General features: G+C 33.2%; 1 protein-coding gene across 2 annotated transcripts in view; it reads right to left on the minus strand.

The window, feature by feature from the left end:
• The window catches only part of LOC114329416 (uncharacterized protein CG3556), an 850,435-nt gene that overhangs the window by 421,115 nt on the left and 411,977 nt on the right, over window positions 1-17,343 (minus strand). The window contains exon 2 of one of the 2 annotated variants that reach the window (XM_050655236.1): window positions 7,625-7,667. The exons of the other annotated variant lie outside the window; for it this stretch is intronic. The gene's annotated coding sequence lies outside the window, so the exon portion shown is untranslated. The remainder of the gene's footprint in view (window positions 1-7,624; window positions 7,668-17,343) is intronic. 2 annotated transcript variants of the gene reach the window in all.

The following is a 17,343-nucleotide window of genomic DNA, read 5'->3' on the forward strand; positions in this document are numbered from 1 at the left end:
CACAGTTTTTGTACAGGTTCATCAATTTGTTCCACATTATCCATAATTTCTTAAAATAAATCAATTGTACCGAGCTTTGCATAAATTGCAAATATGATACTGATGAAAAAAGATGCTACAACCTTTTGACAGTTATTATAGATGACAAAAGTGAAGTTGAAGAAGATTTGTTTAAAAAAATTAGGGATAATGTTTAAGAAATTAATAAATCTGTACATAAACTGTGTATAATTAACGAAGATCAATAATTATAATCTATATATATATACATTTTTTCTTAATTTGAGAATGTTTTTGTTTCCAATTAGTTTTTAAATCTTAAAATGTACGATCAATGGCCGGTTTCACCAACGACGAATAGTAGTTTATTCTATGATTAAAGTTATTCGACCAATAAACTGACATATTATTTTATTTATTTTGTAACGTTACAAACGTCACATCTTTGCTATTTTATTTTCAAATAATTATTTTATTCTATTTTCTTTAATAATTCTTTAATAATAATCCTCTTCTATTTGTTTTACCTTTTTTCCCGTTAAAAATTGGTTGGCGCCCTCTTTCGTTATTTATAGGCATATCTCAACATTCTTGTTCTATCTCAGAATTCACATTCTTATTCAATCGTTCTGTGGTTCATGACAGTGACTTCGCACTGTCGTTTCTCGTTTCAAATTTTAAGCCCCCACTCACGAACTCTGTCAATGTCAAGTCAAACCCTTTCTCTTTGTCAAAATGAAGAATATTTTTTCATTAAATTCTAAAATCTACTTAAGGCAATGTCTGGCCTCATAGCCACATTTTCAAACAGACGTTCTTAATTGGGTTTTCTGGACATATTGCAAAAACTGATCAACCCTTCACCTCGTGGGAGACTCCCCGAAACTGGAGCCCCTAATGTCGCCGGCGATACATCAATGCAGCAGTAACTAGACTCCTAACAACCATCCAACACCTGTAGGCCTGGTGGCCAGAACATCCACGTCGCCAGAGCCCGTTGCAGAACAACAGCAAGACACCAAGAACCCGCAGACAGATACCAAGTGCCATCGATAAGTATAATCTCTGATCTGTAAAGTTTCGGCAAGGTCTTGTAAATTATTTTTTTTGATACTTTAATTATGTCTTTTATGAAAAATAAACATGATTAGTTAAATATTATTGTTTTATTTGCTCCATTCTGCATTTTCATTGTTCATGTTTTTGATTAGGACAAGGTGGACTCACAACTTGGGAGATTGAGCTAGTCTAGGGTAGACGATGGCTATCGTAGTTGATTGAAATATTATTCTCGAATATTATTTCAATTATCTGGGGTAGTTTATCGCCTCAATTTATCAAAAAAATACTTACTCTTTGACTAAATTGGCAAGTTAATTTGACTGTAAATATTTAGAAGAAAGTAAATTCGCCAGTTTCACTTTAAATTATTAAAATTATATTTAGTCCTGTCGCCAGGGGGGGTACAACGGCCTCTTTAATTCAGATGGACTTACCCAAGTTTTTTTTATATACAGTCGAACCCGCTTATTAGAATACCGGTTTTATACCAGAACGATTTTACTATGCACATATGATCGGTTATTAGAATATCCCTGTTATAGGAATACTTTTGCTTGGCACGCAGGCTATTCCAATAAGCGGGTTCGACTGTATTTTGACCCGTAGAATACGAATTTTTTGGGTAACAGTTGATCCGGATGTCGATAAGATTGTTATAGACAAAGAACTTGAGGAATTACATAACAGCGATTTCTCGCAAAACAAAACATCTTTTTGTATTTTTTGGGTCATTTGAAGCAAAAAATATTCCTACAAGTTTTTTCGTAGAATGCATAGTTTTCGAGATAACCGCGGTTGAACTTTAAAAAAATCGAAAAATTGCAATTTTTGAACCCGAATAACTTTTGATTAAAAAATAAAGTAGCAATTCTGCTTACCGCATTTGAAAGTTTAAGTCAACTTATATCGGTTTTGATTATTTGAATTGCTAAAAATTAATTTTTTTATTGTTAAACAAATCTATAAATACATAGTGTTTCCCGTACCTAATACATGCGTTTTAACGCATGCTACGTAGAAATTGCCTCGCTTGCACTTATAGCTACTCTACCTACTCGTTCGATTTTAAATGAGAAATCATTGAAAACATCACTCACATACTAGGTGTTTATAACTTTGTTTAACAATAAAATAATAAATTTGTAGCAATGCAAATAATCAAAACCGATATAATTTGACTTAAACTTTCAAATGCGGTAAGCAGAATTGCTACTTTATTTTTTAATCAAAAGTTATTCGGGTTCAAAAATTACAATTTTTCGATTTTTTGAAAGTTCAACCGCGGTTATCTCGAAAACTATGCATTCTACGAAAAAACTTGTAGGAATATTTTTTGCTTAAAATGACCCAAAAAATACAAAAAAATATTTCGTTTTGCGAGAAATCGCTGTTATGTAATTCCTCAAGTTCTTTGTCTATAACAATCTTATCGACATCCGGATCACCTGTTACCCAAAAAATTCGTATTCTGCGGGTCAAAATATATAAAAAAAAACTTGGGTAAGTCCATCTGAATTAAGGAGGCCGTTGTACCCCCCCTGGCAACAGGACTAATTGAAACAAAATATAAACTTAAACATCTAATACATTTTATTGGACGAATAGCATTGATTGATTTATTTGTTGTTGGTGAAATTGGACCTAAGTAATTATAAATTTTGTTACAATAAACATCTGTTTAAATATGCGAAATAGTCTATTATGAAGATCCAAGAAAAAATTGTCAACGATTCTTAGATTCGTAAATATTTATTTTTTTCTAAAATTTTACATTTTTCTAAAAATTTAAATGAATTAAAACACCCTGTACTTAGGTATAGTCTAGCTAGCAGCTAGCATATTGTTTCAATTTGAGCAATTCAAAAATTTCATCAGGTGTAGGGTGTTCCATAAAAAATATATCTTTGACATACCACTCTTTTTTGAAGCACCCTGTATAATTCATATTATTTTTATATTGTAGTGTTAATGGCTTTGTATATTTCTATGAAGAATTTTTTTTAAATCAAGTCGTTTTCCGTACAAACACTGAGGCGAATAAAATGAACAACCCTGTATATAAATAAATATATAGGTACATACCATAATTATATTTTAATATTTATTCACAAATTTATAATATTTTATGAAAATGTTTATCAAAATATATTACTGTTAACGTTGTAAATAGAATGTTGAATAAAAAAATCCATTTTCCAGAATTTTCCGATTTTTCCGGTCAATGAAAATTAGCTAGTTGTTATTCTTACGTCGAGTTACCCCAATTAAAAAAAAAATTGAAGGCTCTACGTTCTCTGGAAGCTGAGATATTATAAAATTTTTCAAGCGCTCCAAATTGAACTTTCTATAGCAAAATCTCGACTAGAGAAACTGAACTCCGACATTCTTCCATATCACACGGTCCCAGCTCAGTCAGCGTGAGTAACTTGATTTTACAGGGTTATTACTCGTTTTAAATAGAAGATATTTGGTACTTATCAATTGTCATATAAAATATAGATATTTATTACCATACTGTAAAAATTTCAACTCTTAATATTTATAAACAATAGAGATGTGATTTTTCAAAAAAAAAAAGTATAACTTGGCTATTATTGGTCCTAGAAAGTTATTTTTTTCATTTTAATGTGCATTTTTTTACCAGATTTTTGACACAACCAATGATAATTATTTATCAGAAAAAATGGCAAAGATATTCTAATTGTTTATTAAGAAAAAACTTACCATTTTTTTATCGACTTGTTTAACAACATTTAAAAAACAATATATTATTTTTTTTAATTTTCTTATTACTTTGAGTCTTTAAGTAGTCATTGCACTTTGCCAAAAAGCTCTGAAAACACTCCTTGGGCAACAATGATTGTTTAAACATTGGATGTCTGGGATAAACATTTAACATAACTTGTAAACTAACAAACAGATCTTCTTGGGATTTTGTAAACTAATAAAGGCCCTTAATTACCTTATGATCAAGGTACAATAAGGTCCTTACAACCTATTTAGTAAAAGTTATTAACATTTCCAAATAGTGCAAAAAACGTGGTTTTTTGCAATTATCTCGGTTAATTCTTGATGGATTTTAACTTGTAAAAATTTAAATTAATCGTTTTTTTGTGATACACAACTTTCATAATACAACTTTTGCTGTAAATATGATACTAAAAATGCTATAGGCAAAAAACAATATTTTCTGACTTTGGCATTTTTTTATAAAAAAATGAGGTCGATTTACGAGTACCTCTGTATGTATTTTTAATTAACTATATACTCCCTACGATTTAGCACCTTCAAATACCTGTATTGATTTTTTTCCCGTTTTTATTTTTCTACCCTGGTCTAATACACCTTAGTTTCAAACAGATCTAGTAGTTTTAATCCCACACCACAACTTGTCATGTATTTGCACACTCGCCTCTGCTTTTACGAGATATTGCCACCCACTAGCAAGTATTTTGTGGATTAGGTCAGATGTTGTTTAGTTCTCGGCATGAAATTGTTAATAGGTTTGTTTACAAAGTTACGGTGCGTGGTTATAAAACGTAAAAAGCACTGTTATCTTTGTTATAGTATTTTTAAGTGGATAGGTGCAAAATTTCGGGTCCAAGGCTTTTTAAATGCATTTATCTTTTTTCGAATCCGGAGAAAACTAATAAGTGTCTTTGAAAACTTTAAACGCCGAATAAAAGATTACGTTATTAACGAGGGCCGAAAGTCCCTGAAAACTTCTGTTAATTTTAATTAGTTACAGGGGTGAATAAAGAAAAAGAGAAAATTTAGTGTGACTTTAAATTTTAAATATCTCCTTTATAAGAAACTTTTTGTTTATTCTAAGGGACTTTCGGTCCTCGGTAATAATGCACTCTTTCATTCTGCGTTTAAAATTTTCTAAAAAATTTATTTATTTTCTCAGGATCTGAAAATCCTGAAAAATCCTTTAAATTAATGCATTTAAAAAGCATTGGAGCCGAAATTTTGCGCCTATGCCCTTAATTGCGGATGTTTGTAAAATTATTGCAATCAACTTTAAGGCGAAGACAATATTATGGTATTATTTTTCTCATGAGCATCTTTCAGTGTGTCACAGTTTTTCGATTTCTTTCTAACGCATTAAATTGTATGTGACAGAAAAAAGGCACGTCGTCGGTTATTACAAACATTTATAACATTTATTCTAGTTGTCGATAGATGGCGCTATATTAGAAAAAAATATTTAAGAATTATATAATATATCTACGAATATAATCTGTACATTTATAAGACTATACAAATCAAAGAAAATACCATTTTTTATAAATGCAATAAACATAATTGATTGGCTTTATGTCAAATTGCAAATAAAATGTGACAACTGTCAGATTTAACAAAAATGTCATGTTAGAATAAATGTTATTAATGCGTACTATCCAAAGAACTATCATTACGGATGGAATAGGCACGAAGAAAATTAATTCGGCCACGATACAAGAGAGAGGTCCTAGAGAGAGACAGAGAATGGACAGGAAAATTTGACAGGCAGTGTATTTTGAGTTGCCTATATAAACTTAAATCGGGGAAATGGACCTCATATTTTCTAAACTTTATTAACTTAACTTAATTTTTAAACTGCCTATCAGCCCTAGTTAAATAATATGTACCAATTTAAAAAAATATGAGGTCCATTTCCCCGATTTAAGTTTATATTGGCAACTCAAATTACACGGCCTGTAAAATTTTCCTGCCCATTCTCTGTCTTTCTCTAGGACCTCTCTCTTGTATGTTGGTGGCAATCTCGCTTCACTATTTGAATGGGAAGAGGCCATTCCATCCGTATCGACAGTTCATTGGTATTATCACGGACTTACACTTTTTTTCTATCGTTTGTGACGCACTGAAAAATGCTCATGAAAAGGGCTTTTATCTACAATATTAAGGGCCGGTTGTTCGAACGCTAATCAACAATGATCATTATCAAATATTTAATTACTGTCACCAACTGTCAATGTCAACTTTGTTTGGGTTGCTGAAAACATAATTGATTACAATTATGAAATTACTTAATCAATTATGTTAATAATTGTTATGTTAATTGATTAACTAATCTCATAATTATAATCAATTATATTTTCAGCAACCCAATAAAAGTTGACATTGACAGTTTTGGTGAGAGTAATTAAATATTTGATAGTGATCATTGTTGATTAGCGTTCGAGCAACCGGCCCTAAGATTACGAATTTCAGTGATGGTGAAGAATAAAATTTGTCAGATCATGATTATTACTGAAAAAGAACAGTGTTTTCTCAAGTTATGGTGAAAGATACCACCAAACAAGAACACTTTGCAGAGAGGTCGAGGATATCATAATTGAAGAAGATTATTACTCCGATATTGAAGAAGATGTACTCGCTTTGACCCGAGATGCAGCAAATTAGTAAAATAAAAAAACAAGGTTCGTATTAATTGGGAAGATAAACAGTTAAGGCTACCTGACGAATACATATTATTCAAGAGGTCTCAGTCCTTTGAAACAAATATTTTTAATGTGAATGGTATTTTCGAGTTCCTTATATTTCTTTTTACAGATGACACACTGGTACATAATAACGGAACAGAAAAATCTATAGGATATCCAATCTAGGAGTCTTCTTCTTCCTTTAGTGCCTATTCGTTTCGAATATTGGCGATCCTTCTGGCTATACTTATTTTATTAACTGATGCTTTAAATGGATTAGTTGTTGTTGTGGAGAACCGTTTCCTCAGGTTCTTTAACCATGATATTCTTATTCTCCCAATTCCTCGCTTTCCGAATATTTTACCTTGAAGGATTACCTTCAGTAATCTGTATTTAGTGCCGTTTCTCATTATGTGTCAGAGATATTCTAACTTTCTGCTTTTAATGGTATACATCACCTCTCTTTTTTTGCCCACTCTTGGTAATACGGTCTCGTTGGTTATCTTGTCCGTCCATGATATCCTTAGGATTCGCCTGTGTAGCCACATCTCGAAGGCTTCAAGTTTTTTCTAAATTGTTTCAGTGAGTGTCCAGGATTCAACTCCGTAATACAATATTGAGAAAATATAACATCATAGGAGCCTTACTTTTATCTCCAGATTAAGGTTGTGGTTTTAAAGAGTTTGGTCATGTTATTGAATGCACTCCTAGCCTTCTCTATTCTACATTTTATTTCTTGTGAAGTGAATCTAGGAGTAATAAGCTCTAAATATAACTAAAGAGGAAATGGATTAATAATTTTATTGGAATTTGCGTACCTTAGAACATACTTTTGCTTATTGATTAAGTAGTTGTTTTCTCCACTCCATTTTGGATCTCCACCAATAATTGCACCTCGCACTAATATATTGAGATATATTTTAAATCTGTTTTGTTTATTAAAACAATTAACTAAAGGCTTTGATTCTAAATATAAAGCGAAATTTTCGTTTTCGTTGAATGAATAATTGTTTTCCAAAATGTAAAATTCAAATTTTATTGGCTCACTTTAATATTTCGGTACACTAAACTAATAAAATAACACTATGTGGTTGCTAAAATATTAGTCAATAAAATAATGAGTTTATACTTACGATCGGATGTTAAGTTGTGGAATAGTATTTAGATTTTACTCACCTGAAACAAAAAAAAAAACATTAGGAAATGTCTAACTAGTTCTTAAAATTTTCTATACGCTCAGAGAGCTGGCGAATTCAGGGACTATAAAGTGGCGTTTAGACGCCGCGATAAATGCCATTAATTTATTGTTACGACAAATTGCTACGATTTATTTATTTATTAAAAGCTTGTTTACACGCTGCGATATATTGTCGCGATTGATTATAAACTGAAACAACTCGATCGTTACAATAAATTGATGCAATCCCAAACCAATCCCAATCCAATCCCAATCCAATTCCGATAAATCGCTGTATGTACCGTTTACACACAACGATAAATTTTAACAACTCGATTGGTATCGATAAATTTCTGCGATTTATCACTGCGTATAAACGCTTCCTATGACTACAAGTAAAAAATGAAGATCAGAGAGGGATAAAATTTTAAGGTGATAGATAATTCTCGGATCAGCATACTTCCTGAACAACAAGGTGCGGCCAGTTCAAGGGAGCTGGTCTAGAGAGTTCAAGGGAGTTGGAGAGTTGGTAAAAAACATGAACTGCAATCAATCATCATCTGTGATGCAAATGAGCATCGTCTGTCAATTATGTGTTTTGAAGATTCAAAAATCAAAACCTTAAGAGCATACAGTAGCGCGTCATCAATATAACTTCGGGAGATAGAAGGTTTGTTCTAGCATCAGTTTCAAACGGTTTGAAACCATCAGCGAATAGTCGACCAGCGCGAGTAGAGGGGACAGCACTGGTGACTGTATTATGTTCTCTCACTGACCAACTGTTTGCTGACGGTTTCTGACTAGTTTGACTGTTTGCTAGAACAAACCTATTATCATACATTTTTTCGTAAGGTCTGCGAAACTTTGGAAGCAGTGTTTCGGGATTGTTTGACATAACTTGAATGTGACATTAACTCATAGGCCAGCTAAATGGAAGTAATACAAAACAATTTTGTTATTAGTAAATATTTATAAAAATAAACCAAAATGGGTGAAAATTTTATGTTAACATGGATATTTGCACGAAATAATAATAATAAATATTTATTTCGTTGTGAAGCCAAACAAGAGCCGTCTTATTTTATTTAGTTCATAGAGCGCCAAAAGCACTCTAACTCGTTTTATCCTTTTTTTAAATAAAAGTTTAAATGAACTTTTCCCATTTTTTTTAACTATTGATAATATTTTTAGGATAAAAAATCCTCCTAAAACTTTATATACTCGCATTAGAATTCGAAATATTTTTACGTAAAATATACTTACCTATCTACATATAACCAAAACTTACAATTAACAATAATCTATTTTTTCAAATAGGCCAACAACTTAGTTCCATTACACAAAAATATAATAAATTAACTATAAATAAACACTACTTTCCTATGAAACAACATTATCGAATTCTTAAAATAATATACTACTTCACTGTACAGATATCAATAAAGATAACAGAACAGATAAGAGAAAATCTGACGCAGGTTTGTCAAAATGACAGTGACAATTTCTCTATGTTGCCTAATTAGTTATTAGTTATATGTTCGATTTATTGTTATAAATAAAAAATTTTAGTAGGTCCAAAATGACACAAAATGTAGGCATGGGATAAAAAAATTATTTGAAGAAAGTGTATTTTTTTGTTCTTCTTAATGGCGGTACAGGCCCGCTTTTTTAATATTTTATTTAATTACACAGTAATTTCCACAGTCTAATATTTTTCTCAAATTGGGCTCTGTACCGCCATTCTGTATTATATTACGGATATGTGTGCCAAATATCTCGATAAACTATTCAAAATTACAGCCGCAAGCTTGGACCGCGTTTGTTGCTACCTGTTGATCGCTACTGTAGCCTCTTAAAACACTTTAGTTTTTGTGAAAACGATTTCCGAGGTGAAAATCTAAAAGTGAAATTGCTGCTAAAAATTAAATTTTTATTATAATCAACTGCGCCATAATTTCATATAAACATAATTTAAGGTAGTCAATGGAGTTTTTGCTTACGGAAAAAATCAAGCAAGATAGAACTTTTTATAGTTTCATTTAGAAATGTTTAATAAACAACATTATCAAAAAGTTCTACTTCAAAAGTGGGTGCTTCACTTTTATTAAACAACTGAACTGCGAAATTAGTTGTTTTGTTTAATACCTACGAAAGTGTAAATTCTGGAAAAATCGACTTATCCATTAAAAACTTCAGAAAATTTTACACAAAAAACCTTAAATTAAGATTTTTTTAAATTAAATCTACAGCTTCTATAACTTGAAACGAAAAACAGGCGATAGTGGCGTAGCTAGCCCCATAGCCCCCGTATCAAACTTTGTCCCGGGACCCTTTTCCACGACTGATGTAGGATAGTGTTAAAAAAATGTTAGACAAAAGAAGCAGAAAAGCTTGTATCGAACAAAATATTTATTAAATATAGTTATAGAGTACAAAAATAATTACAAATTCAAATGCTTCTACAAGCCAATAAATATATTACCCAAATAATTTAAAAATTAACTTTTCTGGCCTTTTATTCGGCAAACTTATTTATTAAAGCATCCATAGCTGAAGATGAACGACAAGTCTGATAGTCGTTCCAGTCTATAGAAGTCCAGAAATAGTTTTTAATCAATTTCACCTTTAAAAATCTTCTTTCGGGTATGTCAGTAGTTACCGGAAGGGTTAAAAAAAGAAAACATGCTGTTATTACCTCCGGAAAACTGGATGCAAGGTTATTATATTTTACCATTATTAATTCTGTAAATTCTTTAACAGATTGAATTTTCTGAATTTTTGTTTGTACCTAAGCAGATTCTTAAAGCAGGAAACTGTTCATAAAGATAAAATTGTACTTGCTCTTATATAATTTTATTTGGAATTGACATAAATTTCTCAGCTTGTAATATTCAAATGTATTATGTACTTAAGTCACAGAGACTTTGAAATCTTTGTTTGGTGCGAGAAATCAACATATTCAAACAGCAATAATAGGTTCGTTCCAAGACGACACATTTGTACGATCCCTTGAACGGCCACGAAATCGATTGGACTGTTTTAATGCGCAGAATCGCCCTTGAACGGTTTTCTTTCGATCCCGAACCGATTACCGGTACGTAACCCTCTTGGAACGGATTTGTGTACCATTTCAATGCATTTCAAGTTCGAGTTGCGCCTGAGCCATTATCAGTACGATTACCACAGTAAATACCACTAGTAGTTTGCTAGATGGTTAGAAATTATTATTTCTAACATGTTGATTAAACATCACTTCAACATCTTCCTCAGAATCGATATCTGACATAAAATCGCTGTCTTCTATGAAAAAAAATAATAAATTATCCATATTTTTAAGATTAATTTGAAAAAAAAAATAATTAATAATTATTTAAACGAAAATCAAGATTCACAGGTACTATAATAGCGTGGATTGTGGATTATTCTGTTATTGAATCATCAGCTGATCTCATAGCAGTGACCAGTAAAAATGAAAACAATCCTAACTGCGCAAGTCAGTACAAATAGTTTCTGCTTGAAGGCATGTATCAAAAGGACCGTTCAGTTACCGATTTCGAAGCGGTACATGGATCGCTTGGAACAACATAGTGTACGATACGAATCATCGTTCATGTTCGCTTGGAACGCATTTTTTATAATGCGCATGACGAGGGCAGTACGAAGAACGGTTTTCATGTCACTTGGAACGGGCCTAATAATATTGAACCTGAGTTACGATTCCGGGTCTGAAATCGTATCATCTTCTGATATCTCAGCAAGAAATCGCTTTTTACTTTTCGTCTTTGATTTTTAAAAATAGTAGCTATTTTGCCCCCACTTTTTTGCCTCATTAAAATAACCCCCACTGTTTTGCTACGTTTTTAGAGTCGGTTATCAAATCATCAAATAAATTTTAATTTCTTCGATTTTTTAGTTTATCAAATTATGAAATGAATTTTGGTGTCTGTAAATCATTGTTTTTATTCTGTAGAGTTTTAGAAACAGGATTGATTATTTCAAACAATGATGAAAAAAAGACCAGAAGCACTATAAAATCCTAATTTTCCAAAAGAGCAATTATATTTTTACAAGCATCACATTCGTCTTTTAGTGGAAATTAAATTTATTCAAATACAAACAAAGTTTTCATTATTAGTAATTTTTTTATAGCCGATAAAGCATCGTACCTTGAAGACCATATAGTGCTAGTGAAACATACTTTCTCGAGAGTAATTTTATATTTTTCCGATTTATCGTAACTTAACATTGACCAGAGTTTTAAAACATTAGCAAAAAAGTTTATACGTTTTCCAAATTATCAAAAAAAAAAAATCATCATTTAAAATTAAATTTAATACATGTGCCAGACAATGAATGAAATCTGCATTTGGGGAAAGTTTTTTATAAGTGTTTTTAATCCCCAATATGCACCCTACATAACGTGAGCAGCATCGTGACCCTGCCCTCTTCATTTAGATAAAACAATTCCATATTCCGTCACACTATCCAAAATAAGAGTTTTAAGTCCTTCTGCACTGAAATCAGCTACTGATATGAACCCCAAAAAAGATTCACAGGTTTTGATTTCTTTGGGTACGTACTCATTGTTTTCTACTATTTATTGACACGTATCCAAAAACTGCAGAAAGTTGGTCAGTTTTTGACAAGTTTTGAGTTGTAACCAAAATAATAAATATTCAAAAGTAAAGCGATTACAAAAATTGCAATTTTTCATTATACAGTTCCTCACACACAGCCAGTGGTGAATGGACAATGAAACTTAGCTTAAACAAAGACACTCTGTTCTTACGGTATAGCCGGGGTGGCTAATAGATATACATAATACATAAATATAGTTTATATATAGATAAAAAATATCTAATTACTCGAAATTATCGATAACAATACACAGCACTGTCGAAATAATGCACACTGCTTCAAAACGACCTAATAATGAAATTGTTGAATATTTTGTTCAATTTTTTTAAAAGAAATTTTTGTTTTAACATGGCCAGGCCCCTGCATGCCGGGGGCATCGTATAATTGATACGGTTGATACGGCGGTAGCTACGCCTCTGGGCGATAGACTACCCCAGCTAATTGAAATACAATTCGAAAATAATATTTTAACCAACTAGTAGACCGGTCTAGTTAGACTCAAAAATAGGAGTGAGGCTACAATAATTACCATCAAGCTGAAAATTTTCAGGATTGTTCAAAATACCATCATAAATGAAATCTAAAAAGTCCTCATAAATCCGACCCCTGCTAAAAAATTTACGCGGGGTCAAAGGTCACCAAACATGGTTTTTAGCGATTTTCAGCGAAACGGTAAGTTTTATCGTAAAATTAGTTCTAACAAAAAATGTAGATTAAATAATTATCTATAAAAAATATCTTAATAGTTTTTTTTTCCTAAGAGGCACTGTTTTTGAGATACAACGATTCAAAGAGTTGAAAGACTTCTAATCGTCATAATATATGTATTAGTACACCAGGTATATACATCACTGAAGCTGTAATACAAGTAAACATAATATTCTACGGTCAACTTAACTTATATTACACATAATAATATAAGCTTATAAATATGATAATGTTTCTACTATACAGCTTGCGGTCTACCGAGGGATGCAATCCATAAGCTGTATTATATTACAGTGCCAACAAAAAAATCTTTACAAAGTGAATGTAACGCGAAAATAATAAGAATTATTTGAATTTTACGGCTTAATCTCAACAAAAATACACAACAAAATACCACAAATGACAAAGTATTAACTTATAATAATTCTTTTTATTTATGCGCCTTAGTTCAATTTGCAAAGATGGGTTTTGTCGGAATAAACACGTTCGTCAGCTAATCTAATCACCCTACCTATTCTCTTCTCCGAAGGGTTTGAACATAATAATGAAAGAAAACTTTCTAGGCAAAATGTTTATTGCTAAGTACTAATAAATACTTGCAAATCCTTCAGGTAGATGACACTCTCGAGGTATTAATTAGTCTTGAGTACTACCCCGGAGTGAAAATACGTGTTAAACCTATATTTTTTTATCGTGTATTTCGTGTTATTTTCATTATTATAACAAAAATGTCAGAATATTGTTTTATTTGCGCGTATTATTTGACGTAATGATAATTGAAGCAGCCATAGAGCAATTCAATTTAACAAATACAACTATTGTTGTAGGTGAAGATGTAGACTTGCTCGTATTACTCACTGGTAGAACTCCAATCGAAAAAACTATCTTTTTTTAAAACCTGGAAAAGCTCAACACCAATCGGAAATATATTCATCGAAAAGTTTATCTACTTTTGCAAAATGTCAAAATCATATACTATTTTTATACGCAATAACTGGCTGTGATACGACATCTGTATTTTTCAGTAGAGGTAAAACGAATGTTTTTAAAATGTTTGAAAAACAAGATTTACTTGAATGTGCTGAAGTTTTTAAAAAACTAATTCAACTCCACAAGAAGTTATTTCCAACGGAATTAGCTTTCTTCTCTCTATATATGGAGCGCCTAAGAAAACTACGTTCTTAGATAAGTTTCGATATGCATGTTTTTTTAAAAGCACTCGAAGCAAAAAACAAGTGCAGTTATCTTGTCTTCCTCCAACCTCAGCGGCTGCTCATCAACAACTTTTTCGGGTATATTACCAAGTTCAAGTGTGGCTTGGTTATCAGCTAGATCCAAAAGACTGGGGATGGAAATTAGTCGACAGTTCATTAGAACAAATTCAAACTTTACTCCCCCCTGCGCCGGAAAAACTCCTGAACACAATTTTTTGCAACTGTAAAAAGGGATGTAGCGCTAAATGTGGTTGCAAAAAAGTTGGACTGTTTTGTTCGGTAGCATGCACTTATTGTCAAAACCGGTCGTGATCCAATGTTGAATCACCAACAATTGAGGATTCATTTGATTCTATCGAGGAGCCATGCGATGTGTCATTATTGGGACAATTTACTTGCACCCAGGATGAACAAGAAGAAGAAGAAGAAGAAGAACAAGAAGAAGAAGAAGAACAAATAGAAGAAGAAGAAGAAGAACTAGAAGATGAAGAAGAGGAAGAAGAACAAGGGAAGCAGAAGTATTAGAAAATTAGGAACCAGTTTGATAAATTTCCCTTTTTTTTAATTTATACCGCTTTATATATAAAGTTTAATCATTTTTAACCCTTGCCAATATTAATTATTAAATAGCTTTAAATTAAACAGAATCATAACAGATCTGTGGAATAGGCCTACTAGGGAAACCACGTTAAAAAAACGCGTTAAGTACACTACCTCAAAGGTGGTGTGGAAACGTGTGCGCATATTATGACGATTACCACTTTTTGAATCGTTATATCTCAAAAACGGTGGCTCCCAAAAAAAGTAATAAGGCATTTTTTATAGATAATTATCTAATCTACATTTTTTGTCAGTACTAATTTTACCATAAAACTTACCGTTTCGCTGAAAATAGCTAAAAACCATATTTGGTGACTTTTGACCCCGCGTAAAATTTTTAGCAGAGGTCGGATTTATGAGGACTTTTTAGATTTCATTTATGATGGTATTTTTAACAATACTGCCAATTTTCAGCTTGATGGTAATTTTTGTAGCCTCGGATGCGTAAGTTGACCGGAGTATAGGATAGTTATCGTTTACACTAACTTAGCTCAGTCTCTCAGGGTGTGTGTTCGTCTTGTCCTAATCTTAGATATGAACTCTGAAAATTTAGAATGAAAGCAAACAAAACAATATTTTAACCAATCATGTTTATTGTTCATAAAGACGAACTGTCAGAGTGAAAATAAGTGATCAAAAGTCCACCCCCTTCACTCCACAAGCTGGAGTCCCCCAGGGTTCAGTCCTAGCACCGCTGTTGTACATCATCTACAACAGCGATATCACTAACCAAAATATCCCAGGCACTCGGCTGTTTCTCTATGCAGACGACACGGCTCTGCTCACAACAACCTCTCGTTACAACCCAAGACTCCTCTTCAGAAGAGCTCAGGCTCTGTTGGACGGTGTCGGCGAATGGTGTTGTAAGTGGAGAGTCACGCTGAACGCGAACAAAACAACAACAATTGTGTTTCGCGCCCCTTCTGTGTCACATAGAATCATAATTAATGATGACGACCAATATCCTCTGAGACTGTTGGGAGAAAGGCTTGTTGTTAGTCCGACTGCGAACTATTTAGGAGTTCTGTTCACCAGGACTCTTAACTGGAACGCAGATCTAAAGGCAACTTTAGATAGGGTAAGGAACAGGGCCAGACTTCTCAGCTCTCTCTCTGGACGAATTGGCAAGACACACAAGAAGACTCTCATTCACACTTACAAGACCTTTATTCGACCCGTCATGGAGTACAAATCTTGCCTCTACTCTCTTTGCGCTAGAGCAAAACAAGAGTGGTTGTTGCGCGGTGAACGTAGAATCTTGCGTAGATGTAACTATGAGCACTGGCGATATCCCTCAAACGAAATCCATAACATCTCGAACATCCCCTAAATCACCGAGAGAATAAACTCTCTGAACAGGAACTTCACAATCAAAGTAATCAACGGCCCCCCCTCCGACACACAAGAATCTCTCAAATGTTCCTGTTCATCTTCCGGCCACGTACTCCACCGAAAGCCCAAACGCAAAAAGATTCATTTACCGTCCGCTCTAATGCAAACATGCATTGACGAACTCCCGGTGGACTACGAAAACATCCTCGAGGCTACCCCGTTAGCCTACCGTACCCACCTTTAACATCTCCTCTTCCCTACCCCGAACAGGGAGAAGTTGGTTTTTTGCGGTTTCCCAACTTCATTGCACAATTATACCTGTTCGTCCCAAGAAAATAGCCGCAACTATTTTCTCCACTCGAACGCACACTGTCCACGCCGCGCTCAAAGCCACCTCCTGACCGCCGACGAGGGACGCAGGTTCGCCTGTCGTTGTACAATGGTTTCTAGGGAGACTGGTCGAGAGCAAAGCACGGACAGTACACGTAAATGTCTATGGAACCAACAACAATCCATCAAACTTTCTTCTCTGTTGACTTCTTAGCCTTCTGCACACCACCGTCCGGCATAACCCAGGATCCAAAAACACCAGGACACGGCGCTTGCCCCAGTGTGTTTTTCGGACTGTTTGCTTTTGCTGCCAACACTATACATTCACTACAAACCCTGAAGAGGACTAAATCCTAAACGGGGACAATCATTGATCGCATTTCCACATAGCATTATATCTATACACGCAAATCAAACAATGATAGTAGTAGTTCATAAAGATATAATAAAACTATAATTTATTAAATGCATTAACAAATATATTCAAATTTTTGCCAAAATCTAACAATTTGTAGATTATACTTATGCATGGCTTGTGGTATTTGATGGTAGATCTTCTTGATGTCGGATGGTACAGCTGTAGACTTGTAGACCTGGGAAGATCTTGTGGCCCTAGGTCGCTGCAACGAGAGATGTCGGGTGCTGCTGTCTGTTTGATGCATCTTGTTGTCTTTCCTGATGAGTAGCATCATCGGTGATGAAGGCAGGTGGCTCCCGAAGGGAGAAAAGTAATTTATTTCCAAAAACTAGAATACAAAACGTGTATAAGCTTGACATCAAGAAGAAAAGGTACTCTTGCCAAAAAGTATTCAAAAAGTAGCAGATGGTAAGGGGTAAATTAAATGAAATCAAT

The sequence above is a fragment of the Diabrotica virgifera genome, chromosome 7 (assembly GCF_917563875.1).
Source record: "Diabrotica virgifera virgifera chromosome 7, PGI_DIABVI_V3a".
Taxonomy (NCBI): domain Eukaryota; kingdom Metazoa; phylum Arthropoda; class Insecta; order Coleoptera; family Chrysomelidae; genus Diabrotica; species Diabrotica virgifera.